Here is a 23,623-nt window from a genome sequence, read left to right on the forward strand (position 1 = left end):
AAGAAGAAGCTTGAGATGAAGTTTCCCAATCTGGGACTTAAAACAGAAAGATATATGATATAGAAAATGAGATTATATGCTTTGACGAAAGCATCTACGTAGACTGGAGATTACAAGCTGGCTCTCTTATATGAAATGCGGTAGTAAGCTTCAGTTTACCGTGGCTAGGCCATTGCGCACCCTTGGAATCTGGGTATGTGATGGGCTTTGCCATACCAGAGTTCCAGAATGTAAAGCTGGAGAAATGATCCTCAGTGCCAAGACCAGAGTCACCTGAACAATCACCTGAGATGGGACTGGAAGCCAGGAGAAGATAGGGTTTGCTTTGGGTTTTTCAAGATTGTTGTGTTTTTGGGTTCTATGTTTGAAACCCAGGGCCTGGTACATGTTAGACAGGACCTCCACCCCTTGCTATTGGCTGGATTTGTTCTTGATAGTGGGTTTATTTTTTAAATGATTTTTTTAAAATTATGTGTATGGAGGGATATATGAGCATGAAGGAGCTCTGGGATGCCAGAAGAGGACTTTAGATGTCCTGGAGATTACAGATTGCTGTGAGCCACCCAGAATGAGTGGTGGGAACCAAACCCTGGCCCTCTGCAAGAGCAGAAGCCCTCCCAGAGGATGAGCCATTTCTTCTGCATGTTTTGCAGATCAGGTCTTTTTGTGTATCCCTGGATAAATACTTGCTCTGTAGCCCAGGCTAGCCTGCCTGGGACCTACAGTTGTCTGCTTCCTCTCAGCTCTGGAGTACAGAGATTACAAGTCTGCACTGTTATGCCCTGCATGATTGCAGTTTTGAGGACCCCGCTGAGATTTTAGAATCTAGAGGCAGCTTACCCAATAAAGCTCTGTTTCTTCTCTACTTTTCCAAAATACAGTTGAGTGAGTGAGGAACATGGGCCCAGAGTATCAGTGGGAGCTAACGTTGTCCCTACGAACTCCTTGAGAAGCCTGAGGTGGCAGGGAACGAGTGACATGAGCCAAAGTGTAGACCAGACCCCTGGCTCTGCCTGCCTTGTGCAGTTGTACCGGGCTGCGAGGGTAAAACACCATCCTAAGAGTGGAGATGTCTGGGACAGACACAGCCTGCCAGGGCCCTGTGGGAAACAGGAGTCAGAGAAATCAGCATGGGAGGGTGGGGAAGAACTCGCAAGTGTCAGGGGAAATCTAAAGGGGCCTGAGGACAGGAAGAGGAGAAAGCCTTAGCGGCAGCTCTTGGGGATTTCTGATGCCAGCGGAAGTAAAAGCCACAGAAGCAGAAAGAGGAACTGGGCCTTCAGAAGGCTGCATTTCCCAGTGTCCTCTTCAAGTCCCCTCCCCGAGAAGCAACCATATTAGGAGAAAGAATGGAAGGAAAGGTCCTGTTTGTGCCTCAGACCTGACTTTGAGGCTTCTGAACCCTGCCTGCAGCGGGGGTGGGGCGGGGAGTGGGAAACCTTTCATGTCCTGTTCCGAGGAAGAGGAGGAGAGCAACACCAAACGGAGGCTTCTAGAAACTTATTTCATCTTGCTCGAGGCCAGTGGTAAACCTAAATGGTGCATCTGGGCCCCTAGTCGCAGCTTTCAAACTGAGAGAGGATGAGAGAGAGAGAGAGAGGGAGGGAGGGAGGGAGAGAGAGAGAGAGAGAGAGAGAGAGAGAGAGAGAGAGAGAGAGAGAGAGAGGCTCTCAAGGTCCCAGCTGCTGTTCAGAAGCTTTTACTAAGGACAAACCCAAGCGCGTGATTTGTACTCCATTTGGAGAGCCAGGCGTAGATTGCCACCACATTAAAATATCGAGACTGAGCCGTCATGAGAACTGTCACCAGTCAAGAGTCGACACTTGTTAAAATGTCCAATTGTAGGGAAACAGGCGTTCCATAAAATGGGTCACCTTGACTGCTCTACAGGGTTCAGCTCGATGGTGTCGATTGTTCTATAGCCACTGCCACCACTCAACCTTCAGAAATGTTCTCGTCTTCTCCTGCTGGAACTTGGGGCTCATTACACACAGCTCCCAGGTACTGAAGCGGTGGCTCAGCAGGGAAGAGCACTTGTTGTTCTTTCCGGGGACAGGGGTTCAGCCCCCAGCACACACATGGTACTTAACACCAGTTCCCTGATATCTAATGACCACTTCTGACCTGTGTGGGCAACAGGCATTATGTGTGTTGCGTGCGTGCATGTGTGTGTGTGTGTGTGTGTGTGTGTGTGTGTGTGTGTGTAAGCAAAACATTCACAAACATAAAATATAAACATTAAAATTTAGAAAAGCTAGTCAGTCTCTGTGCCCATCTGTTGGCAATGACCTTCCTACTTTCTGTATCCATGCGTTAACTACGTTCCCTCCATAAATGGACTCACATGATCTGTGCTCTTTGAAACTGGTTAATATGGCGTATGAATTACCTATGCTGTAGCGTGGGTCAGCATTTCATTTTTAAGGCTGACCAAGACTGTACTTTTTGAGGGAAATGTATGATATCAAAATCTTTCTCTTAAAAACTATCTCAGACTTGCTCCTCCCAAGGCTTAGGGATCACTGTGGAGGAGGGGGTGGAAAGATTAAGAAGCAGAGACAGCCGGATTCCAGGGAAGCAGCGTTTTCCAGACCTAACAGGGCAACTGCTCATATGTGCGCGTGCTCACAGTGGCTGTGGCAGCAGACACCAGACTGCCTCAAGCTCAAGACACACAGAGGGGAGGTGCCCACAAGTCTCACCTCTATTTGAGGAGCTATTGGCAGTGGGTAGCTGCTGAGAGAGTCACCTTTTAAAGCAGTGGCCCTTGGTAGGTCATGTTCCAGTGCATGGTCACAGTCCTGGGAGTTTATGGGCAGCACAGATTAGAGTTGATTTTTTTTGAAAAGGAGGACCATGTCGAGCTGATGGCTAGGGTCAGAGGCGGTGCTGGGAGTGAGTGTGACTCCAATGCATTGTACAAAGTTTGCAAAGAATTCATTAAAACTGTGTGCCTTTGTGTCCTGCTTCATGCCTGCATCCAAGCTCTCCGGTGATCACTGTGAGTTCAAGGACAGCCCGATCTATACTGTGAGACTTTATCTCAATTTAATAAAGAACTCAAAGCATACATTTCCAAGTCATGTTTGAAATTGTCAGAGCAGTGAGCAGGTCTGGTGGGGGTCACTTGGCTGCAAAGGGAGGCAGGAGGTGGCCTCAGGTTACCATTGTCCAGGCTCTCTTTTGGGTCATTTTCTTGGTTTTCATCTTCATTTTTGTTTTCTTGTTAAAGACAAAGCTTCAAGAGATTGCCCAAGCTAGTTTTGAGCTTCCTGGACTCAGGCTGTCTGTCCTGGTCAGTCTTCTGAGTCCCTGGAACTCATGTGTGACTGTACCTGACTAAGGATGGGTCTTGTCATCTCAGTGACAAGACACTAGATCCAGACACTTTTCTCTGCTGGTGAAAGGATGGGGTACTTTTGTCTTGCCTCTCCACCCTTGGATGAAATTCCGTGTGTAGGTAATTAAGAGATAGTTATTGATCGGTAAGTACGTGCCTGTTCCTCTGCCCTGACTTCCAGTGTAAAACCTGTTTGCTAGGGCTCAGTGTGTTACTCCATTGTAGAATGGCTGCCGAGCACGTCCGAGGCCCAGTACGCAATCCTGGGGGGAAACCCGATTTCTATGATTTCTGTAGCCCTTTGCTTGTCAGGGGAACTAATAATATTACCAGAGACTTGGAGAAGCAGGTACTGTAGGCGCTGTGACATAAGAACTCTTCTACAGAAGATATGGTGTAACATTTGGAAATGTGTTAGCTCTAGCGCATGCATATGTGTGAGTGCGTTTGTGCATCTGTGTGTGTGCGTGTGTGTGTGCGTGCGTGTGTGTGTGTGTGTGTGTGTGTGTGTGAGAGAGAGACTCTTTATAATCCTAGCTACTTGGAAGGCTGAGACAGGTAACCTGTGAGTTTAAGGTCGACCTGAGTTATGTAACCCTGTGCCTCAAAAAAAAATTTATGGCTGCAGAGATAGCTCAGTAGCTAAGATTGAGCACCGCTCCTGCAGGAGGGCCTGAGCTGGGTTCCCAGCACCCACATAGAGTGTCTCACAGCCAGCTTGTGACTCCAGCTCCCAGGGACCCAGCACCCTCTCTTGGCCTCCTATAGCATATGTGCTCATCTACATGCTCACACACACACACAAACATTTCTAATGTATATGTAATATATTTATGTATATAATATGTGGAGATGTGTATCTGAAAGTATAGCTCATTGCTAGACATGTATTTAAGATGGGATAGGTCCTATCTTAGATCTTCAGTATGAAGATGCAGTATGAAAACACCATTTGCTGGTAAACTGCTGGTGAATTAAAGCACATTTTTTTTTGGTATCTCAAAATGTTTTAATGCTCATAGAGGTTATTTTCTACTTTTTATGTCTTATTCAAAGGATAGTGATTAGGAGCCCTTTACTTATCAACTTTGAGATTCTAAAACGAACACATCCAGACTGTGTGTGTGTGCATGCGCGTGTGTGTGTGCATGCGCACATGTGTGTGCACGTGCGTGTGTGCCAGTCCTCTGCCCTTCTGTGATCTTTTGCGCTCTCAGGGTCATGATGATGTTGCTCCTGCACTTCCGTTCAGCCCAGTGATTTCAGTTGTGCTGTGAACAGCCACCTCCACCCACACAGTTGCCACGGTAGGTTCTCACAGGGTTTCTCTCAACCCACCCAAAGTTATTTATATCACATTAGCTCTGAGATCTAATAGTTGTGTCTGTAAACTCCTTAAAACAAAACTCACCCCGGGCTTCCCAGAAGAGGCTCTAGATTAGAGTCATCAGTGTGAGAAGAACATAGGTTGTGGTGGGGCTGCCAGCCTCACTCCTGCCCGCCCTGATTTCTCACTCTCAGGGTCTGTCCCTCTGCAACCGTAGCTGGAGCTAGTCTCTTCTTAAGTCAGCCCAGATGAAGGCCACCAGTCCTTCCCTGGTGCTTCATGGCTTGGACAGTATGGCACTATGGCTAAAGGTGGGGCCTGTTAGGCTGCATTTTCCAGAGCAAATTCAATTTCACATTCCTGGGTGATTGTTTCACATCCTAGTAGATGGCTGGCTTGCCTATTTGTTCAGAAATATTGCTGGAAATATTAGTGGAAAGTAGAGGGAAGCAAGGGCACCCAAGCATCTCATCTAAGGTTAACATCAGGATCATCCATCATATGGCCTCCTGGGCTCATGCCTTCTCCCTACGCGATCCCTTACACGGGACGCCTTCCAGGTCAGTGGTAGGGCATTTGTCTAGCATAAGCAAAGCCCTGGGTTCCATCCCTAGCACTGAAAAATAAAAATTTAAAAAGACGAAGAAAAGGAAGGGAAGGAAATTAAAAAAAGCAATCGTGTCTAGTTGGAGCACACTAGGTGAGATGTGGACCATGAACGATGAAGTCCGTCCGAGGAGAGCACTGGCTACAGTGAGAGCTGCAGAAGGCCTCGTACCCGCCAACCCCGTCACTATGACATTCACGCTTCTATGCCTAGCTTTACCACTGTGCTGTTCTTGGCTTTGCCGTTCAGGGAAGCATCATATAGCGCACTACTGTGCTTATCTTCACTGTGATTGTTTGTATTATGAGTAATCGCATATTGGAAAGAAATGGGCAAGTTACTGCATGTAGACGGATCAGCACAGCAGAAGCGGGGAGTTGGCAGGTTTTGTGGGTTTCCAGGGAAGACAGTTCATTCCTGGTGTTTGAGATGGTTGAGAAGAGGGCTAAGAATAGAGCGAAGCCAGAACTGTGGTCAGCAATCAGGGTAGAAGGCCTTGGAGGCTCTCTTGAGAATCTGGACTTTCTGCTGGGCTGCCAGGGACCTGTTCAAAAGTGGGGAAGAGCAATGTGTATTTTAGAGGGAGCTGTGGTACCAGCGTCAGGGCAGAATGCAGACAGGGACATTAGAGGTTCCCATCCAGCGTTATGTGAGTGGAGGAAGGCCATCTGCTAAGAGAAAGCCCAGCCTTGTTATCAGGGTAAAGATGATGTAAAGAGTTGAACATCATCAGGTTTGCAGTTTGTTTGGTCTTGAACATTGCGCAAGAAATTGAGATATGAGAAATAAGAAGAGAAGGAGGAAGTGGGAAGGAGGGTCCTTAAAATAGTTGTGAGCATTGTGCGTTTGTGAGCCCACCCTTCCCAGGGAGAGCCCCTGTGTTCGCAGGAAGATCATGCCCAGGAGAGTGTTGGGAGCTATTGGGGGCTGTGGGCCCTCGGACCCTGAATTCCCTGTGAGCGACTTGTTTTTCCTGTGTTTTCAGCTGCTCCGAGCAAATCAACTTGTTTTCCTCTGCTCTGAGCAGCCTGCAGCTGCTCTGAGGACGAGACCCTGATGGCAGGCTCGTGGATCTGCAGCTGACGACCTGAGAGCTGGGGCGTGGCCAGAGCCATATATAAGCTTCCCCTGCGCACAATAAACCTGGCGCTCTTGTATCAAGAGTGACCCCTGTCTCTGTCTCTCTGTGTCTGTCTCTCTCTCTGTTTCTCTCTCTCTGTTTCTCTCTCTCTGTTTCTCTCTCTCTGTTTCTCTCTCTCTGTTTCTCTCCTTCTCTCGTCATCGGACCTCTCCGCTTCACTCGCTCAGGGTCCGTCATCCAGCTCGGGAGGCCTCCTCTCTCTGTGTGTGTGTGTGTGTGTGTGTGTTTATATCTCTCTGTAGCGGTACGGGGCTACAGGCATGGTACTGTATAGATCGTAGTTAATTCAGGTTGGGGCAGCCATCTGTGACGTGCTTGGTGAAGAATTAGGAGCTGGGAGTTGGGGAGTTGGCTTAGTGAGTAGAGTACGTGCTATAAAAAATAAGGACCTGAGTTTGGATCCTCAGCACCCATGTGAAAGCCAGGGATGTTTGTGTGCATCTGTAACCTCAGCCCTGGAGTTTGCTGGCCAGTCAGCCTGGCTGAATCACTGAACTCTAGGTTCAGCGAGAGACCCTGCCTCAGAATAAAGAAAAAGATAAGGTAAAGAGTAATCGAGGAAGACATCCAGTGTCCTGCCATTTTGGCTTTTTACAGGAGAGTCAGAGAAGAGTTTGAGGTGAGATCCTCGGAGCCATTTGGTCAGCTGTGAGACAGAGAGAGAGCACAACAGAAGAGAAGCAAGGACGGAAATTGGGGTTCCGTGTTGTTTTGAATGAGAATGGCCCCCAGTTAGTTGGACTGTCTGGGAGGACTTTGGAGGTGTGGCCTTGTTAGAAGAGGTGTGTCCCTGGGGGTGGACTTTAAGGCTTCAAAAGCCCATACTAGGTCTAGTCTCTCTAGTTCTATCTTTCTGAAACTGTAGATCACATGTAAGCTCTCAGCTGCTGCTCCAGCATCATCCCTGCCTGCCTGCGGCCATGCTCCTGCCATGATGGTTAGGAACTCACCCTGAACTCTATGCACGACCCCACTGAAATGCCTCCTTTTGTAAGTTGCTTTTGTCGTGGGGCATGGGATAGATATTCTACAACAGAATAGTAACTAAGACAGGTTCTTGCCCCTCCCTCCGTTAACCTCTGCCTTCCACATGTGTACACACACTCCACAGGTGCACGCATGCATAAGTACACATACACACACACACTTAGCACACCTGCATGTACAAGTACATACACATGCCTGCAGGTACACCAGCATGTACAAGTACATACACACATGAACATATAACAAATATATACTCTCCCCCACTCTCAAGAACTGAAAGTTGAATAAGTCAGGCAGTGGTGGTGCATGCCTTTAATCATAGCACTTGGGAGGCAGAGGCAGGTGGACCTCTGAATTCAAGGCCAGCCTGGTCTGTAGAGCAAATTCCAAGACAGCTAAGGTTACATAGTGAAATTCTGTCTCAAAATACAAAAAAAAGAAAGAAAAGAAGAGAGAGAGAGAGAGAGAGAGAGAGAGAGAGAGAGAGAGAGAGAGAGAGAGAGAAAGCTGAGGAATATAAAACCCTAATGGAAAAATTGTGATTGAGAAAATAAACTCAACACTGAGAGTTCCTTTATTAAAATAAATACATCACTGGGCGGTGGTGGTGCACGCCTTTGGGAGGCAAAGACAGTTGGATTTCTTTAAGTCTGAAGCCAGCCTGTCTACAGAGCAGATTCCTGGACAGCTAAGGTACACAGGGAAACCCTGTCTTGAAATAAAATAAATCATTACAGACAATTCTTTAAGGATAATATCAAAATTATTTTCCTGTGGATATAGTTAGAATGGCTTTCTGGAAGATTGCAGAACAGCAGCAATGGATGAGCAGAAGCAGAAGGGGAGGAGGGTGGCTAAGGGCAGGGGGAGAGGGGACCACAAGAGAGCCAGCTTGTCTGTAAGTGGGGAGATCCTCAGAAAGGCAGAGTGAGCCTTCCACCAAATGTGCCATTTTTTAAAAATCTGCAGTTGCATATTTAATTTTATTACCATCTTAGTTGATGGTGACTGTCACCCAGGCCACAAGCCTTAGAGGCAGTCTTATGACCCCATCTTTCTGTTCTGTTGTTGGTTTTTTAAAATAAATTTTGCTGTTTACTAGTGTGTGTGTGTGTGTATGTATGTGTGTTGTGTGTTTCTCTGTGTGCTCTGTACGGGTGTGGATGCAGGGGTGCCACAGCACTCAGTGGGGGTCAGAACACAGTGACGGAATCCATTCTCTGTTCCCACCTTGGCATGAGTTCCAGTATCAAAGTTCACCAGGCTTCTGTGGCAAATACTATCCTCCTAGCCATCTACCTGGGCACGTATATAGGGAAATCTTTTATTGCTCCTTTTAGAACACATGTGGAACCTGACTGCCTCTCAACCCCCTCCACTGCGATGCCTGGTACACGCCATTGCAACCTGAGGCCTGGATTGCTGTGTGTTGCTATTTCCTCCTGGCTGTTACCATCCACCTTCAACAGCAGCAGAATAAGCAGACGGATCCTCATAGAGCGTGTGTCAGATCACGTCACTCTGTCCAAACCCTGTTGCAATTCTTTGCAGAGTGAAGGTCTGAGCCCCTGCCGAGGCCTCTGCGGTGCTGACACGCTCCCCTGTCCCTCTCTGACCTCATCCGGGTACTCTCCCCTTACAGCCGCTGCAGCCACCCTGGCCTTACATAGCGCCCTCCTGCTGCAAGGTCTCAGCTGTGCCCGGCCGAGAACGAGAGCAGTGGGGTCAGTTTTGCTCCCAAGCCATCTTTTTAAGGGAGCCTGCCTTTGCCTTCCTGCCGAAGCTTGCATCTGCCTCTGCTTACTGCTTACATCATGCCTGCCACCCTCTCCTCCAATAAGATCACCTCTGCTTTCTGTGGAAGACCGTTCAGATGCACCAATCTCTCAGTTACAACAGACCTCCTCCTTTTCGGAGAACTCAACAATGGGACTCACTTGGGTCCAGAAATATGCCGGCTTCTCGTCGGTGGCTCTCGTGGCAAATGCTGAGTGAGTGAATGGACGAGGACCGTCTCAAGAGAGGCTTTCTTCAGATAGACTTACGTCTTGTCACTTAAGAAGATTCCACTTAAGTGTTATACAAATTTGACTTTTTAGGAAATGAATATGTCTATCGAAAAGAATTGTTCTTTCCTGTTTTATAATCTTATGGATTGCCTCCCCCATTTCGACATAATGACACCTCTTGGAAACCACATAAGAAACTTTATCATGATCATATATATATTCTTCCTTCGAACATTGTTTTCGTTCCCTAAAAGATGGAAATTAGCAGAACTAAACAATCCGACTAGAAACATACATTAAAACCGTGGCTTTTCCGTTTTCTGGCTGAGCGGCTTGAGCCTTGGGATGTGTCGGAAGTCATTCTGTGGGTGGACCAAGAGCCAGTCTTGGTAGCCGGGCATCCTGAAGCCAGGGGATCACGGGTGTTTTACTTAAGACCACGTTCAAAATGGATTCCAGTCAGTGTGCCGCTAGCTAGGCGGTATTTATTTACTAGCTGGCACTGGCTAATAAAGTTGGGGCAAAGAAGACGAAGCCACCATCGCTCTACCTCTCTTTCATATGGGATGGGGTTTGATGAAAATATGCAGAACCTGCTTCTATAAAGCATTGGCAGCTCACCCTCTGGGAATAGCCAGTTTATTGAAAATTATTAACTACTACTCTTGTTTTGTGTGAATGTGTGTGTGTGTGTGTGTGTGTGTGTGTGTGTGTGCAGCTTTCTTAGGCTCTAATGAGGAAGTGTTGGATCAGATGCATGTATTTTTATATTCTTGAAAAATGTCGAGTAGCTTTTAAAGTGTTCTAACCATAAGAAACAAGCATGAGAACAGGTTAATTAGCTCGATGTAGCCATTCCATAATGTCTACATATTTCGAAACATGTTGTATAGCATAAATACATGTAATTTTTATTTGACTATTTAAAATGTTTTTTTTTTTTTTTTTTTTTTTTTTTAAAGAATGAAGGGGCTAAATATATGTTCAGCACGTGAAGGATCAATGTAGACCTTGTCAGGTGGAATTGCTTTTGTTGGGAGACAGAACCACAATACCCAAGTCAGGGCTGCTCAGACACTGAGGCTGGGGACTTCTGAAGAGAATCAGTCACCTTCTCTGTTGTCCCTAAGATGCTCCCGACACCAGTGGCTAATGACGCTCCTCTTTCCCCACTTCAGTTCTCAGTAGTCATAAAAAGGAAGTCAAGTTTCCCCGTGTTTGCTGACCCACAGACTTACTTTAGGCAAGGAATAAATTAACCATAACTTCAGGTTGAGAATCTGGACCACCACAGAACAGAAAACACATGACCCTTATCTGTCATCTGTGCTAGGAGTTTATTTGTAGAGTAATTGCAGAGATTTTACTATGTTTTATACAGCATTCGGAACCCTAGACGTGTGCTCCCAGGAGATCACAGTCAGGCTGTTTATGGCTCTCATCAGCTGGATGAGAGCCACTTTATTATTTTAAATGCTCCCCCCATCTTGCCCCACTTCCTGATAACCAACCTTCACCAAGAGACTGGAACAGACACCAGCAATTAGACATTAGCAAAAGATGGAGATTTTTAAGCTAGTCCCTTATCTTTCAAGGTAGAGAGATTTTAGAGGCTGTTTTTTATTTGCAGGGGGGAAAATGTAGGATGGCTCCAGCTTATACCAAAGTAAAGGGGAGGCATGCTATATTTCTATTTTACTGTCCCAGAGCTTTGGATGTTGGGAATGCAATCTGTGCCCTGTTGGTAGGGGTTTGGAATCAATTTACAGTGTGTGAGATGACAACACATGTTTTGGATCAGGCGCAGGGAATGTTCGGAGCTGTAACTCTGTCTCCCCGTTAGCACAAAGTCTTGCAAACTTGAAGCTGGAGAAGAGCCTAAAAACTCTAGGCTCGGTGTCTATGTGTATGTTTAATAATGCAACACAAAACATAGGCCCAGGATAAATGCTATAAATTGAGGTCATCAAAAGAGAAAATAAAAAAAAAAAAACAACCCAAACCGAATAACCACTTTTATTGAACAGATTGCCTGGTATCTAGTCTAGATGCTACTTCGTGTGAACTAGAAATACAGCTGTACGGCCATTTTCATCCGTGCCCGGTGTCACAGTGATGTCTAACAACAGCTGGGCTCAGGACTGGCAAGAAGAAACTCCGTGGAAAGGTCCATCTAAATAAGGCACGAAAGTTTTGTGTACAAGGTTCAGACAATGTAAGCTGAAACCTGATACCCCTGAGGCAGGAGTGAGAAGCTGACTCTGAGCTCTGGACGCTAACCATTCAAACAACATGTAAGTGCTTGTAAGGCAAGCACGGAGCTGGCGTCATTTGGCAGCCTTTGCGAAACCAAACGCCAAGGCTCAGCAAAAAAAGGTGAAATACTGTTCTTTGAAGGATGCAATTTGCTCATTAAAATAATCAGAAAGGATTATTTAAATCTCAAAACCTGCAGTGCTCTGGCCCCCTCTAATGAATGTCTTACCGCTTTTGCTTCACCTGTATGCACACAGGCCTTCTCTGATGCCTGTCCTGAGTGAATGGATGAATGTTGCATGATTTTAAATATCCAGACCACAAAATCATTGCACCAATCATAGCTGACTTGGTGTTTTTAGAACATTTTACTAATCCACAGCATGATTTATTAAAGTTTGAATTATCACTAAAATTTTCCAAAAGGAAATAATAATCAAGAAAGGGGCGTGGTTTCAGTTAGGAGAGAGATTATTTTATCATTGCTTATTTGAATTTGTGAAATGAGTCATGCTTGGGCTGAGGCAAGAAGATTGCTTGATCCTAGGAATCTGAGCTCAGCATAGGCAGCAGAGCAAACTTGGTCTCAAAAACTGAAAAACTAGATGGGTCTGTAGCACAGAGGTAAAGCTCTCAACCCGGGTGCTGAAGAGGATGAAGGCTTGCCCTACATTCAAGGCCCTGGGTGGACCCCCAGCACCTCACAAACCAGGTGTCACTTAGAAGGTGGATGCAGAAGATCAGAAATTCAAGGTTTTCCTTGGCTGCATAGTCAGTTTGGAAAAAACATGGAGGACATGAGACCCTGTCTCCCCCACCCTCAAAAAGGGAGTTTATAGCACCCTCTCTTGAGAACTGCCGAGAAGGTCAGCTAAGCATTGCAGTCTTGTTCTAGAGTGATGCTGTAGTGTGTCACTCTCTAATGAGAAAAGGCCCGAGAAAACGATTTAAAGGGGGGGCGTAATCACTTTAGTGAATGGTTTTGGAAGTTTAGGTCCTTTGCCCCTGTGCCCTGTTGTTTGTCACGAGGCGGAGCCTGATGCAGAGGGCGTGGCGGAGCAGAGCTGATCACATGGCATCCTCGAAAGGAGAGAGAGACAGAGAGAGAGAGAGAGAGAGAGAGAGGGAGAGGAGAGAGAGAACACGAACTAGGACAAAGTCTAGTCCCCAAAGACCTAATCCTTCCAACCAGGTCCCAGATCCTAAGTTTCTACAATACTCTATCAAATTATGAGTGATTGGAAGTGTCACCCCAGTCCCTGGCTGCTGTCCTAAGCCCCTCCCCCCTGGGAGTTGCCTTTGTCTGGACTCCACCTCCAGAAATCCCGCCAAGCTCTGACCTGGGCCGAGAAGAAGAACACGCGGTCTTGGATTTTGCATGCCTCCCTTCTGTCTCTCCATTCTCCTCACCGTGCTCTCCTGGCCACCCGGGAGTGCTGCATTTATTAAACATGAGCATCTTTGATTCAGTCTAATCTGGTCTGATTGAAATTATTTACGTCAGCGGAGAGGCTCCTCTTGAGAGTATACCTAGCAATGAGCCCATCAGGGAATTAATCCTCACTTGAGATCAGAGCTGTCATGACCCAACCATTTCCCAAGAGCCCCGATCTCTGGACACTGCTACACTGGGGACCAAGCCTTGAACTTATGAACCTTTGAGGGGACATTGGAGACCATACCATAATACCGTCTTTATCTTCAGGGCGAGCTTTGCAAAACACTTTCCAATCAGCAAAGTGCTTCTACATCCCTTATTCTATCAGACACTACCTATTCCCCGTTTGCTCTACGATACATGTGGACTGATTCTTCAGAGATGGCTTTCCTGATGACTAGGACTGTTGTAGCCGTGCCCTGTGCAGAACCTGCTCCCTTTGAGCTGCTGACCTGTGCACCAGTTTCCTGCTACAGAGATATCTGTGCTGCCCTGCTCATAGGAAAAGTAGAAAACTCCAATCGCCCTCCTCCCTGGAAGTCTCCCACACCAGCTCACTCTCTTCCTGACGACCCCGCTCCCCAGCCTTCCAGTTTATCTCCCTCAAGCATGCAAGGTTTCCCTTTGCAAAGGGGGAAAAATTATATGATGTGTGTGTGTGTGTGTGTGTGTGTGTGTGTGCATGCGCGTGTACCTGTGCACACGTGCATACATGTCACAGCTCACCAGTGGAAATCAGAGGGCAGTTTGCAGAGGTCCTTTCTCTTCCTGAACCACGTGAGTCCAAGGATTAAACTCGGCCTTTGCGGTTGGCAATCAGTGCTCTTAACCTCTGAGCCATTTCTCCAGCTCCCCATCCCCAGCTTTTTTGAGCAGTGGTCTGTGTCTAAACACCCTCACTCTGTGACTCCTGCCTCTCAGCACCCTCCCAGATGGAGCCCGACTCCTTTCTTCCTTCACAAACCCCACGCTTCCTCTTCCACATTTTCACAGGTTCATTGCTTGGAAGTTCCTTTCCTAGCACTTCCTTGTGCTTCTTCCTGTTTATAGTATTAAACTATGTACTTGTGTGTTATATATATTTGTTACTGAGTACTTTCTCACGGAGGCTGTCACAGTGTTCTTTGCTTTTCCTGCTTAGTGGCTTTACCAGGGTGTTTCCAGTTTGAGCTCTCACAAATAACATTGCCATGAGTATCTTGTAAAATACATTTACATTTATTTTCTCTAAATTTCTAATTACTACTGTGTCAAGGGTATGGGCATTTTTAGGGCTCTTATCCCTTATAGGGCTGGTGTTTGAGGAAAGGCACCATCTCAAACTGTCTTTGGAACTGTAGGAGTAGAGTTCTTCAAATCTTTCTCAATATTAAATTTTACAATAATTTACTTTTTTTTTTCTGCTGTTAAGAACTTCATCACCATAAAGTGATACCAGCCGGTCTGCAGCTATAGAGGGTTGATGTGAGTTAATCTCCAACACCAAAACTAAGATAAAATAAAACACTACCACAACTGGCTTGATTTGCACTTCCGAGTCATACAATCTATCAATATAAAAATATTCAGGGGTAGGGAACATGGTCAGTGGGTAAAAGTGCTTGTCATTCAGTCGAGATGACCTGAGTTCCATCCCTAGAGCCCTCATAAAAGGCTTGATTTAGGAGGTGCACACCTATAACCTTAGCGCTCCCATGATGGAGACTGGAGATTCAGCCTGAAGCTGGCCAATGCAGCAGAGGCAGGAGCAGAAAGACAGACTCTGCCTCAAAATAGTAATAATGATAATAATAGTAATAATGTAGGGGGAACTGACTCTCTAAAAGCCGTCCTGTGAGCTCCACATGAGCACCTGCCAACACACACACACACACACACACACACACACACTGCACACGTGTGTGTGTGTGCAGAAACACACAAAGGTAATTTTTTTATAAAAAGAATTCAGGGCTCAGATGATCTTTAATATCTAGCAAGAATTACAGGCTGGGTGGGGTAAGTCACTCCATCATGTCTGTCTCTTGGGAGGCTTCGGGACTGGCACAGGAGAAGTGGTGCAGGTTGGCAGAGGCAGGGTGGACCTCTGACTACTGTTTGGCAATACTGTTACTGATGTAGTCTGATTACATATTTCCTCATCCACTGATAATTGCCAATGCTTCCTGGCTAATTAACCACCCTTCAAGCTTCAATTCCAGCACACCACTTCCAGCTTAAAGTGCTCACACGAAATGAGGGCCCAAGGGAGCAGAAGGGGGCACGGAGCCAGCTAGGATGGGAACCAAAGCTTCCTGAGCCCTAGACAGTGCTCTCTCTCCCACATCCTCTGCTTCCCACTGCTTTCTGGAAATGTGATGTCTCAGGAATGCAGCTGTGTGAAGCCGGAGCCTTCCCTCGGCTGCGCAGCAGCCGCTGTGGGCTGAGCTTCCCACACCCGCTGTTAGTGATTCTGCCCCTTGGCACCCACACACTGTCCTGAGGACTCCCTTCAAGAGCTGGCTCCAGTCTGTGATACCTCCTGCTGCTCCTCCAAGCTACTGTTAGCTGTGAAGTTGCCTCAGGTTGTGTCTCTGCATGTCCTGTTTGGCTGCTGCGCTCTCCCTGAACAGATAGGCTGTTTCTCTATGCTTTGGTGGTGGCCAGCCAGGGTGTGAGGATCGAGTCATGGGGAATTAATTTTCTGTGCAGGCCCATACTGATCATGATCTGAAGCTTCCATTCTGACAGAAGCATGGAGTGGGAGTGTTTAGAAGGGTGTGGATTAAAATGTCATATTCTGTGGTCCTGTGTGGATGTTCACCTCAGTAAACCAGTGGGCAATCTCATTGCATTCATAGGGCATACTTTTATTTTACACACACAAACACACACACACACACACACACACACACACGGGGTGGGGCAGGGGTATAAGAGAGGAGGGGGAAAGAGATGGAGGGGAGGAAAGGGAAAGAGAGGAGGAAAGAGGAATGGAGGGAGTGCAGGTGGGGGGAGAGAGATGAGAGAGAGACAAAGAGAGAGACAGAGGAATTCATACACACTGATTTTAGCCTGTTGTAGCCATATGTCCTGGCATATTAGTAGAGTCATGGGCTAGATCGCGTGGGTTTAAATCCTTGCTCTGCTGTTTAGTTCCGTGACAGAGGGAGGTTCTCTTAATCTCTGCTTAGGTGAGCGGTTGCTCCTTTAACTGACAGGGCATTTTGTTGTTTTATTTTATATAGGCATTTACTATGTACCCAAGCTGTTATCTATTTATTATGTACATATGTATGTATGTATGTATGTATGTATGTATGTGTGTATGTATGTGTGTGTATGTAGGGATAGGAAACTTCTCTGATGCCTAAATAGCTCTCAAACCTCTGAACTGAAATGACCCCCACGGACTGCTATAGCTGGAACTATAGGCACGTGCCACCATGCCTGGCTCTTCCTCTTTTTGTTAGCTTTTGAAAAGAGGTGAAGATCACAGGATGAGGGGCAGATCAAAGCTTACCTAAGGCATTCCTTTTGCAGTTGGTGGTCAGTGTAGATAGCCTTTGGAGACCGAGTAAGGAAGCCATATCCTGGCTAGGATGACTGGGGCTTGAACCTGTGTCGACTGGAAGAACTGGAGAGGGGAATCTGTGGAGGCCACAGTTTCTGTTAGCCTGGCGACTGCCTTTCATGAGCTGCCACTCTTCTCCTGCAGTGCCCCCCCAAAATGCTTCTTCAGACCACCCCCCTTTTAGATTTATTTTTCTTAACTTTGCCAAGTGACCCCAGCTTGGCTGGCCAAGTGTACTCAGGAAGAAACAAAAAGTTTCCCTTTATCCCCCCTCCTTCCTAATGCGTGGCTCCCCGATGCTGAACCAGCAGGCTGTTATTTGAACTTTATGTGCCAAACCTAACATGGCTGTAATTTGAAAGCACGCAGATCCAGGACTCTGTGAAGTTGCTCTACACGGTGAATTTTGAAGCAGGGAGGACTGATGATCGTTACAGTTCAGGTTTCTGCTTTCAAGCCATCAGGTGGGGACAGAAAACCACGCGAGCATGGGAGTGGGAAGGGCCGTGGAGTCTGTTATTGTTTTATAACTCATAAAGTGCCTTACAGGCTGTAAAGCGTCACAGGGAGATTATTCAGACGGCTGTGTCGGACACATGGTCAGTTAGCTCTGGAAGCTGGTATATCGTGGGTTTGGAGAGCTCCTGGAACAGCCGGAGTTACAGGGCTTAATTCATATAGTACAACATGGCTACTCAGTTAAATGGAAAGAAGACACCCGCATCTCTGTTGCTCAGTGTGGTGCCGCTTCTGGAACCATGGATCTTTCAATAACCAGAAACTGTCTCCGTGGTTTTGACGGTCTCTGAAAAAGGGTGCTACGTTTCTGGCCATGGTTTCTTTGGTTTAGCATTTCCAGTTACATGCCTTTTGTTGTTGTTGTTCTTGACTTTGAACCCAGAGCCTCAAGGGTACCAAGGCCACTGGGCTATACACCCGGCTTCCTCCGGTGACACATATTCAAACGGTCACTGTTCAACAGTGGCCGCGTTAACCGTCTACTCACTTGAGGATGTTAGGGGCATTGCCGCAATGTCCAAAAATATCCATGAAGAGCTTGTTCTGTGTTCTAGTTCTGCTCTTACTGACTTATGACAGCTTTCTTATCTGTGCCGTGAGCCCAATGTTAGTCTTCTCTCACTCACTCGTGGTAGTGCTGGGCTGTGGCTCCTCTGAGAGGCGGCTAGGTCCTGAGGGTTATTAGGATCCGAATAGGCAATGCCCCCAAGGCTCCCCAGGTGGTGCTGCTGTTTGGGATGCCGTGGAGCCTTAGGAGCTGGAGTCCGCAGATCTGCCACAGTGATGAGAACATCACTAACACCGGGGGGGGGGGGGGGGGGGGGGAGGAATTCCAATGAAAGGGATTAGTGCCTGGTCAGAGCCCTCAGAGAACATCCTCAGGCCTTCACCAGACCCTGCATCCATGTTGACTCCTCCCTCCAGCATCGCGGGGGACCAATCTGTGCCATTTAAAAACCATCCAGTCAAGTGTTTTGATAGAGCAACCCGGACGGACTAAGACGTCTATTTCCCCGTGTGTAAAATGGTATTAACAGGAGAGCCTGTATCCCATGGGGGTTATTGGAAGTGCTTAGGGCAGGGCAGGGCGTGCCATGAATGCTTCAGGAGGATTTCTATCATCATTTCTCAGAGCAGCGGCTGAGTTCTTGTCCTTAAGGTTAAAGGGTGATGGAGTTGAAAGAGTAGGTAGCACCCCTGCTTCCCAGAGCAGGACTAGGTCTCACCTAGGATCTGGAGGAATAGTTTCCCCGAGACCATCTTATCGAGATATTGCTTCCATTTTCTTGCTGCTCTTGGTCAGTTTATCTTTTCCAAGAATAAGGGAGAAAAACAAGCAAGGATGGCAGTGGGGGATCTATACATTTTGATTCCCCAAGTAGATAATATTGATCGCAGAGTGAAGCTAGTTAATGAATTTTCTATCTTAGTGGCTTATACAGATGACTATCTCGGTAGGCCACGAGCCGGCACACACAAAGGTCCATCAAGGGGCCAGGCCTGTGTGTTCAGATGTGTGTAGAATCAAAAGAAATGTATGACAGATCTTTACTGAGTTATTCCTTGCCTGTAATTTATCACTGGAATGACACGTGGGTGGGCCAGTTTTTAGCTAGGTGCAGCTCGTTCCTTAAGCTTAACAACTATAGCTGGGTCTTCATAAGGGTCTTCTAAATTTACTACAAATATCCTTTATCAAGTAGAAGTAAAACCTGATCTTTAAAAAAAGTAGGTTCCTAGTTTATGTTCTTGTCTCTTTTTTCTCAAGAGACAGGGTGGTAGGATGAGTAAGAGGTATGGTTTGAAGGATGTTTCCCCTTTCATCTGTTGTTTCTAAATAAAATAAGGGTCACAGAGATAGTTCTGTCAAGTTCTTCTGAAGTCTACAAGACATATAGGTACCAAAAGTTTCCAACAACAGATTAGAAGGAGGCCTTCCTCTTGCAGGAGATAGTTCCTGGCCACATGGTTCAGCCACTGGTCAGTGAGTCAGTCTGTAGAATGAGATGCTGTCCTTGGTTCAGGCATCCTCAAACTAGGGCTCAGCGTGGTCAGCATCAGCCCCTCTTTCTTGGTCACTCCCTATACCAGCAAACATAGCAGCACTTCATAAGGGATGGGTTTCAAGAGTCAAAGGCGACAGTCAGGACAAAGGATTTCAGTAAAGGAGGAGGAGGAAAGTGGGGGCTGCTGAGAAGGCCCCCCAGGAAAAGGTGCTTGCTTCCAAGACTGACAACCTGTGTTTGTTCCCCGGGCACCCACATGGTGGAAAGAGAACTGACTGCAGGATCGCTCTCAATTTGAGGTCAGGCGGATCCAAATAGTAAGTTCCAGGACAGCCAGGAATAAAATAAAGTATAATTTAAAAAAAGTTTAAAAGAAGACAGAAAGTACAAAGATCCGAAGATGGACTCAGTACTGGTGGGCTCGCGGAACACAAAGACCACTGGTTACTGGAAAAGCCAGGAGAAGTGGTCAGAGGTAGGCAGGGATAGATCTCTCATAGTTCTTACAGGACAATTTTATTTGAATATAAATTGTTTCTACTACAGGAAGCTACTGGGGAGCTTTACATGTAGCATGAGCTCTATTTTGAATTGGCCATTCTGGTTCCGGTACGACTGAGGTTTAAGGAGCATGGGTAGGAGCAGAGAGAACAGTAAACGACCTTACAGGTACCTGCATGAGAGACTGGGGGTCATGTACTGGGAAGACAGATGGTGGAAAAACATTCTGGAAGAAGTAGACACATGAGGTTTTTATTTTTGATAAATTTAAAAGATATAAAGGAAAGGAATTAAATAGGATTCCTGGATTTTGGTGCAAGGAACTAGGTAGATGGTGGTACCATTAACTTGAACTTAGGAAGACTAGGGAGTAATGAATTTGGACAGCTGGAATTAGAAGTTGAGACATGTAAGGTTTGCGAGGCTTACAATACAATGGGCTATGGATGGGAAGCAGGCGCAGCATTAAGTGTGGGGCTTCCAGTTGGCCTGACATGTGTAGACTCATCCCATAGGCAGTAGCGACCCAGGGCTGTGTGCTTCCAATAGGGGGGACATGAAGGGTGTTCAGCTTCTCATAGGCAGTAGCGACCCAGGGCTGTGCACGTCCAATGGGGGGACATGAAGGGTGTTCAGGTTTAAAGGTTGGGCAGGGGAGGAAGAGGCTGTCAAGAAAATTGCATAATGTTTTATTTTGTTCTTTACTCTTCCCACCTAGTACTGCAGACTGGGTAATTTATAAAGAAAGAAACGTATTCATTCCTAACAGTCTAGAAACCCAGAAAATACCTAGTTTTTGCATTTAGTGAGGACCTTCCTGAAAGACAGCCTGGAAGCTTCAGGAGGTGAAATGGGGCAAGGTTATATAGCAAGGTGGCTCAGCGGGCAAAGACGGCTGCCTCTCAGCCTGATGGCTCCGTGGCCCATAGTTCAAGCCCTAGAGCCCACATGGTGGAAAGAAAGAATGGCCCTGTGGTTTTCTTTAACTTCCACATGTGCAGTGTGCACACATACACCCACACAGATAAATAACTGTAAAAACAATTCTAGCCGGGCGTCGTGGTGCACGCCTTTAACCTCAGTCCTTAGGAGGCAGAGGCAGGCCTGTTTCTGTGAGTTCTGAGGCCAGTGTGGTCTACAGAGCGAGGTCCAGGACAGTCAGGGCTACACAGAGAGACAAACCCTGACTGGAAAAAAACAAAATACTAAAAATAATGCTAAAAAAAAGTCTTAGTAAAAAGAGTGCCTTTGAGTCAAGGGGGCAGTGGGCATCCCAGGAGTAGGTTCCTACACTGATGTGGACACCTCCTTCTAGCCAGAGTGGAAGCTTGGATGCCAGTGGCCGTGGGGGTGCACAGTGAAACTCTTGGTCTCCTTCCCTTAGGGTGGGCCTAACACTGATGGACAGATGGGTCAGCAGAGGGCTGCTGCATGTGCAAGAACTGTCCCAGTGTTTGAGTGATAAATGATATAATTGGTAATCTATGCGTTTGAAGTGTTTATATCAAATTTAGCACTTTATAGGTGTGCTATGCCTCCACACTGGGAATAAACAGCAACATGGTTTCTAGCATTTATTGAGCACCTCCTGCCAGATGTTCGCCTTACTCATCCGTCTTCACGGCCACTCTCTGAGCTGGCGTGTCTGATCATCTTAGAGGTTAGGTGATGGGGGTTACCATGTGAGCCACTTGATACAGGGTGTGTTGGGATATAGTGTGTGTATAGACTTGCTTTTCATCTGCACGATTTTGTTGTTGTAGTTTCGTGCTGCTGGGTATTAAAGCCAGGGTCTTGTGGATGAGGTGAGGGCTCTACGGCTGAGCTTTGTCCCCAGCCCGCTTTTCCTTTTTCCTTTTGAGACAAAGTCTGTCTCACAAAATCAAAATCACCTGGGCCGTCTTTGCATGGACTCCGTGGCCCCAGGATGGCCTTGAGAGCCCCTTATGTCTTAGCGTGTCTAGGAGCCAGAATTGATAGGCCCGGGGTCATCAGGCAGAGCTAAGGGTGGGTTTTCTGTTGTTAACTGTTTTTCGCTCTGTTTTGTTTCTAGCTTATGATGTAGATTTAACTGAAGAAAAAAAAACCCTCAAAGTTAAATAAAAAGAATAAAGTTTTTTTCTCAGATTCTCAGTTCTAATAGTCTGTGACACCGTTGACAAAGGGGGTTCCAGAAACACAGCACAAATGCCCAGGTGTCATCTTTGGAGAACTTTAAAACACAGAAGCTGCTTAATGGGTTATAACTTTCCTGTTGCTCATGAGTCAGCATGAGCCATACCTCCAGAGAAGACTAAGTGGGTCCGATTTATCTAAGAAGACAGCTGTGTGGTCCTGTATCCTACCCAGCCCCATGGCGCTGCAGATACACACTGTCAGCTTGGTGAGCAACGGTCAACTTTATAAAGACTCCAACGTGAAAATATCAGGCTGGCCCGGAAAGCCTTCGGTAGGAGAATAAATGAGAGCACACTCAGATGGGGCCTGCAGCAATATTCCTCCGTCTGAAATAGTTCTCCTTGACGGTGTGGACCATGTTAGTGTGGGGCTTTTATTAGTAAAGAGGTAATTTAAAAGTTGGAGGAATTTTACATTGTGACTTTCAAATCAAGCCTGCTGTCAGGGTGTGCTTGCGTCCTTAGCACAGGAGATTTAGAATTAACATCCGGTAAATAAATAGGCCCTTGAGGGAACTTAGGAACCAAACGAAAACAAGTGTGAACTGCACAAGTGCTGGTTTTGTAGTGCTGTAGGTTGAGCCCAGAGCCCATGTGTTAGCCATGCTACACCCTCGGCCCGGTGCATATTGTTTGGTTTTTCGGAGACCCTTTAACACCATGAGGTAATTTCAGTGTCCAGGAGTCAAATATAAACCCAGAGGAGGAGAAAAGATCACAATGGGATGCCACAGGAGATCCTTGCTAGGCATGTTTCCAGGCAACCTGGGAAAAAAAGTAAGACACACTTGGAGTTGCTCAAGGCGGGCAAAGCAAAGGGACTTTTTCATGCGGACATTTCCTCTTATCAAATGTTAAGCCTGGTAAAGAAATCAGGTGGTTTAACCTCATTTAGAGTTACATCCAGACAGCGAGATTAGGTTCACAGTCTCGAGTGTCTGTCGTTCGTTTTGTCCTTGTCCAGCATCTGACACTATGTGACATTTTCCCATAGTCTAGACTGGAAGGCCCCAGAAGCAATTAAACATTAGATCAATGTAAGGAGACAGGTGTGCACCATCGCGTCCCTTCTTTATACCGGAGAGCTCACTCTCTGAATTTCATATGAGCTACGTCTACTGCACGCAGCAAATCAACTTAAAACACAGGGGCAGAAAATATATTTCCAAGTGTGACTCACACTGCTTACTAACGTTGGAAATGGGCGGGCGACCATACACTTCCACTACTTTGAGCTGCCTGGCTTAGCTCTGCAGTCTAATTCCGAAGGTGGGGACATTTGCAGGGTCTCTGAAGGTCTGAGCGACGACGAAGCTCTCCCACCTGTCAGGACTTGGACGGTCTCCACAGAGGGTGCCGAGCGCATTACCGCCACGCGGCGCTGAGGTCAGCCTCTCGGGTGTTGGGACAGCTTTTGATTCTAAATTACAGACCTCGCAGCCACCGGATATCCTCGCTGCAGAACTGGCAGCAGCTATGCGGCTGCACTCGCGTTTCCTGACAACCACAGCATTATTTCCACTAATATCCTGTTCCAGGCCTTGCGCTGGGCTACCATTCATTCCCAGGACCCCACCCCCGGGGTCACCGTCCCCCCCCCCCCCCCCCCCGACCGCGACAGGGATGTCACCCACAAAGAGAAGCCCCTGAGCGTTCAGGAGAATGTCCTCTCCCGTGGGCTGCCGGGGGTCCTGGGGCACGTGCTGCGCGCCACGCCGCGCCGCGAGCGTTCGCATTGTCCTCGTCCCAGCGCTGCCGCCCG

This window comes from Arvicola amphibius, chromosome 11, assembly GCF_903992535.2.
Source record: "Arvicola amphibius chromosome 11, mArvAmp1.2, whole genome shotgun sequence".
Taxonomy (NCBI): Eukaryota; Metazoa; Chordata; class Mammalia; order Rodentia; family Cricetidae; genus Arvicola; species Arvicola amphibius.